This window comes from Elephantulus edwardii, unplaced genomic scaffold, assembly GCF_000299155.1.
Source record: "Elephantulus edwardii isolate Elephantulus edwardi_28Jun2011 unplaced genomic scaffold, EleEdw1.0 scaffold00041, whole genome shotgun sequence".
Taxonomy (NCBI): Eukaryota; Metazoa; Chordata; class Mammalia; order Macroscelidea; family Macroscelididae; genus Elephantulus; species Elephantulus edwardii.
Genome location: NW_006399791.1, coordinates 5,067,621 through 5,073,727, shown reverse-complemented (window position 1 = coordinate 5,073,727; position 6,107 = coordinate 5,067,621). Strand labels below are relative to the sequence as shown.

At 41.0% G+C, this 6,107-nt stretch overlaps 1 pseudogene; it reads left to right on the top strand.

The window, feature by feature from the left end:
* The first annotated feature begins 3,161 nt into the window (after window positions 1–3,161).
* Window positions 3,162–4,085, top strand: LOC102862239 (annotated as a pseudogene).
* The last annotated feature ends 2,022 nt before the right edge of the window (window positions 4,086–6,107 follow it).

Sequence of the window (6,107 nt, the reverse complement as noted above, 5' to 3'; positions counted from 1 at the left end):
ACCTACATCCATTGTATTTCTATTTTTTTTTTTAGGTTGTACTTTTTAAAAAGAAAATGTATTTCAATTGTGACTTTAACTAAAGTGTACCAAAAAAGTTGGATTTTCACTCATTCATTGTTGCACATATTCCTCCCTTCCTCTCCTCTGGTCCACTTTGTTTTTAAAAAGAAATTGTATTTCTTTCTTTTTTTTAAGAAATTTTAGAGTGTGTGTGTGTGTGTGTACCATCAAATCAGATCTGACTAGTACAGGAGGAGATTGTCCCTCCTTCTCTGTCAGAACATCTGGATCAGTTGTATTTCTATATACTCAATCTCATTGCCATCAAGTCAGAAACAACTCATAGAGTTGACCCTCCAGCAGGTTTTCAGAGGCTGTAAGTCACACAAGAGGAGATTGCACAAAAGTGCTGCCTTTGGGTTAGCAGCCAACCCCTTACAGAACCTCAAAAAGAATATTTCAGAATCAATGTATACAAAGAAACACAGAGTTATACATTAACAACAGAAAACTGTTGTTGGAAGAAATTTAAAAAGACTTACATAAGTAAAAAGATTCCATGTGTTTAAGAATTGGAAAACTTAATATTGTTAAGGTGGGTTACTCTCCATATTGATCTAAAAATTCCATACAATTGCCTTTAACATTCCAGATGACTTTTCTTTCTCCATAAATGGACAAGTGGATCCTAAAATTCATATGGAATTGCAAGGGGTACCACGTTGTACACGCTAGGTGCCATTGAGTCAAGTACAACTCATAGTAACACTATGAATAACAGATCTGAAACTTGTCCTATCCTGTGCCATCCTCACATTTCCTGACAAACGAGAGACCATTGCTGTGGTCCCTGTGCCATCTCTTTAAGGGTCTTCCTCTCTTTCTCTGTCTCTCCGCCTTGCCATGCATGATATCCCTCTCCAAGGAATAACCTGTGCTAGCAACATGCCCAAAGTATGTGAGACAAAGCTTGAACATCTTTGCCTCCAAGCAGCACTCTGGCTGCGCCTTCTCCAAGACATGTTCATTTGTTCTTTTGATAGTCCATGGAATATTCAGTACTCTTCTTTAATACCACAGCTCAAAGGCATCAATTCTTTTTCTGTCATCCTTATTCATTGTCCAGCTCTCAGATACATAGCAAGTGATTGGAAAGGCCATGGCTGAATCAGATGCACCTTCGTCCCCAAACCTACATCATTGCTCCTCAAAAATTTGAAGAGATCCCTGTCTGTAGACTTTCCAAGTGCAATACATTTCCTGATTTCCTGACTGCAGTTACCAAGGGTGTCGATTGTGTGTGGATATAAGTATGGTGAAATAACTGACAACTTCAATCTTTTCTCCATCTGTCTTGATGTTGCTATCAGTCCAGTGGTAAGAATTTTTGTTTTCTAGGCTGTACTCTCTGATCTTCTGCAGCAAGTGGTTCAAATCCTCCCCACGTTCAGTATGAAAGGTCATGTGACTTTCTTAACTCAGGTAATTGATGAGTCTTCCTCTGATGTTGATGCCTCATTCTTCTCATAGAGTCTAGCTTCTTGAATAATTTGCTGAGCATACAGATTGAATAGGTATGGAGAGAGGATACAACTCTGATACACTCCCTTCTTAATTTTAAACCATGTGGTGTTCCCTTGCTCTATTTGTACAGCAGCCTCTTGTTCTGAGTATACAGGTTTCTGCATGAGCACAATTAAATGTTCTGGGATTTCCATTCTTCTCAGTGTTAATTACAGTTGGTTATGATCCACAAAGTAAAATGTGTTTGCATAGTCAATAAAGCATAAATAGACATTCTTCCGGTATTCTTTACTTTCAGCCAGGATCCACCCAACATTAGCAAGGATACATCTACATTACACCTGACATTAGCAATGATATACCTGACACATTTGAGCCCACAGCCACAGATTGTATCAATCCATCTCCTTGAGGGTTTTCCACTCCTTTACTGTTCCTCCACCTTTCCAAGCATGATGTCCCTCTCGACGGAATAGCCTTTCCTAACAGCTCTGGTGGCCTAGTGGTAAGGAATTTCACTCAGCTCAAAAGGCGTGTGGTTCTAATACACCAGCTGCTCTGTGGGAGAAAGTTGGGCAGTCTCCTCATGTACAATTAACTGCCTCTGATAAATCCGCTGGCGGGTCAGCTATGAGTCAGTCTTGACTTGACAATACAAAACCACTCAACAACAACATGACCAAAGTATGTGAGATGAAGCCTTGTTACACTTGCCTCCAAAGAACTTTTTGCTTGCATTTTCTCCAAGACTTATTATCCGTTTGGTTTTTTGACAGTTCATGGGGTATTCAGTACTCTTGTCAATGCAACAACGCAAATGCATCAATTTTCCTGTTATCCTTATTCATTGTCCAATTCTCAGATGCATAGCAGGTGAATGGAAAGACTGTGGCTTGAATCACACACACCTTGGTATTTAAATTGACATCACTGCTCTTTAGAAAGATCCCTGACAGAAGACTTATCCAATACTATCCATCTCGTGATCTCCTGACTGCTAGTGACAAGGTTGTTAACTGTGGATACAAGCAAGATAAAATCCTAACAACTTCAATCTTTTCTTCATCTATCATGATGTTTTCTATTAACCTATTAGTGTTGAGGATTTTTGTTTTCTTAATGTTGAGGTGTATTCCATATTTAAGATTGCCGTGTGTTAGTGTGTGTAAATTTGTATGTGAATTATTTAATATGGACCTTTTAGCCATCTTATAGCTCCCTATACAGTGATTGAATGGGACTATGCAAATAACGTGCTTATGGCCCACCAAGGAGTTTAAGCAGCTTGCTAAAAATGCAAATAAAGTGCATCACACCTGGGTGAAGATATGTCCATTCAAATAAAGTGTGTGGGACCCCACCGAGCCATCTAGGGGCAGAAAGAGGGACTTTCACTGTCAGAAAGAAGAGCTAACCGTTATCTTTGTAAACTTGCACAGAAATAAAAATTTAAAAAAAATTTAAGGAGTAAAGAAGAGCTTAGAGTATATCCTTTGGACCTGTGATCACTATAAGAACCTCATAGACGAAACCTGTGTTGGCGGCGGTAGCGATAACTGTACGAGGTCGTGGTCGGTGGTCTCGCAGCATAAACATCCCTGAGCGAGCGGTTCCTGCGAGCAGAGGTGTCTATCATGTTCTCTTTCAACATGTTCGACCACCCGATCCCCCGGGTCTTCCAGAACCGCTTCTCCACACAGTACCGCTGCTTCTCCGTGTCCATGCTAGCCGGGCCTAATGACAGGTCAGATGTGGAGAAAGGAGGGAAGATAATCATGCCGCCATCTGCCCTCGATCAACTCAGCCGACTTAACATTACCTACCCCATGCTGTTCAAGCTGACCAATAAGAATTCGGAGAGCATGACACACTGCGGCGTGCTAGAGTTTGTGGCCGAGGAGGGCATCTGCTACCTCCCCCACTGGATGATGCAGAATCTGCTGTTGGAGGAAGGGGGCCTGGTTCAGGTGGAGAGCGTCAACCTTCAAGTGGCCACATACTCCAAATTTCAGCCTCAGAGCCCCGACTTCCTGGACATCACCAACCCCAAAGCAGTATTAGAAAATGCATTGAGAAACTTTGCCTGCCTGACCACCGGGGACGTGATTGCCATCAACTACAATGAGAAGATCTATGAACTGCGCGTGATGGAGACCAAACCCGACAAGGCCGTGTCCATCATTGAATGTGACATGAACGTAGATTTTGATGCTCCCTTGGGCTACAAAGAGCCTGAAAGACAAGTCCCGCATGAGGAGCCAGCGGATGGCGAAGCTGACCACAGCGGCTATGCTGGCGAGCTGGGCTTCCGCGCCTTCTCCGGCTCCGGGAATAGACTGGATGGGAAGAAGAAAGGCGTAGAGCCCAGCCCCTCCTCCATCAAGCCTGGAGACATTAAAAGAGGCATTCCCAATTATGAGTTTAAACTTGGTAAAATCACTTTTATTAGGAATTCACGCCCACTGGTCAAAAAAGTTGAAGAGGATGAAGCCAGTGGCAGATTCGTTGCATTTTCTGGAGAAGGACAGTTACTGCGTAAAAAGGGAAGAAAACCATAAGTCTGGGAAGTTGCCTGCCCGGAAAATAAAAGTCATTGATTGCAATGCAAAAAAAAAAAAAAAAAAAAAAAAAAAAAAAAAAAAGAACCTCATAGACCCAGGAGACAGAGAACTTGTAAAAGTAAAGATGGTAGATGATACTGGGGAGAAACCACCAGCAGAACCAGAATACCAGTGCAGTGAGCTAGAAAAAGGCAGCAGCAGTGGGAACATCACCCTGTGGAGTGAGAGAGCTGAGGGCCTTCAGTTAAGGGGTTTGTAAACCTCCAACTGTCAGAGATCAGTTCGGATTGGACCAATGATCAGGAGAAGCGGCCTGTCCTCAGGGAGCTGATAAGAGTCTTTTCTTCTCCCCCACCCCCCCAACTAAAAAAAAATAATTATTATAAAAAAAACCCCAAAACAAAATTTAGAACTTCTGTTTATCAAAGGACATAATTAGAAAAGTGAAATGCAAGTTATAGAGAAGAAAATGTTTGCCATATTTATAGGTCACAGTTCCTAGAGAAGGATATCATGTTTGGTAAAATAAAGGGTTGGGAAGGGGGGGAAGTAGAGGGCTGGTTGCAACAAGTGAGAAGGGCACAGGATTAAAAAAAACATTTTGTTCTTTTAGACATGGGGTTACTATGAGTCAGAGCCAACTCATAGCACCTAACAATAACAAAAGCAATCATCACAAATTCATATTCAGAATAAATATATTTTATTTTTTAAAACTAGTACAAAAATTTTATTGTAAATTAAAAATAACATACTTAGCAACAATAGTTAGTGATCTTGAGCATTTTTTCATATGCTTGTTGACCATGTGGTACTGTCTATCCATATCCTATGCCCATTTTGGAATTGAGTTCTTCATCTTTTTCTTATTGAGTTGTCTATACATTTTAGAGATGAGTTACTTGACAGATATTTCATTGCCAATTATTTTTTCCCATCTGTAGGTTCTCTTTACTGTTTTGGAGAAGTGTTTCAATACACATAAGTATTCAATTTTTAGGAGGTCCTAGTTGTCTAGGATATATTCAATCTATATGCTGAGCAAATTTTCTGAGAAGCTGGACTCTATGAAGAGGAATGTGGCATCAGGATTGGAGGGAGACTTGTTAATAACCTCTGTTATGCAGAAGACACAACATTACTTGCTGAAAGTGAAGAGGATTTGAAGCAGTTGTTGCAGAAGATCAAGGAATGGATTGTGTCTCAATATCAAGAAAATTAAGATTCTTACCACTGGACCAATATGCCGTGCCATGATGGATGGAGAGGAGATTAAAACTGTCAACAGCTCCATCTTGCTTCGATCCACAATTAACACACTTGGTATGAGCAGTCAGGAAATACAAAGATGCATTGCATTGGAAAAATATGCAGTTACGGACCTTTCCAAATTAATGAGGAGTAGTTGGTGTCTCACCCTCCTATAAAAGCCGATGACCACTTCCAGCCAGGAGGCAGTCTTGGAGGTGACTCACTGTCTCCCAGATCTGTGTAATAAAGTGCATTTATGGATATTGCAATCCGTTTGTCTTATTGGCCACTGACTATGGAAAGAGCCCCTTATGTTCAGTAACCTGAAGCAGGGAGAGACTGCATATATGCTTCCTGACGTTGATCCCACGTTTTTGCCTCTTGATCCTGATACTGAATTGTAAACTGTTAAGAATGGTCTCTGAGTTTTGCATAGCTGTTGTAATGAATTCTTGAACCCGGTGGAGATACAGAGTGCTGTGGGAGGGATACCTGGTTTCAAAATTATTAAGAAGCCAAAGGGTGGAGGTATGTTTGACCTCAAGCTTATAGGAGTCAGCTTCAGGCTTTTAAATGATGGGTTCTCTCTCCTCCCTGACAAATTAGAGGATGAGGCTGGGTACTGACACTGCCATTTTTTTTTTCTTTCAGATCATTGAGCTAAACTGGAGAGAATGTGAGGGCTTGATGAAAAATAGTTTTATTGTAAAATCAGGTTGAAAGCAAAACAGTATTGGGTAAGATATTGTTTTTGTTGTTATGTGCCGT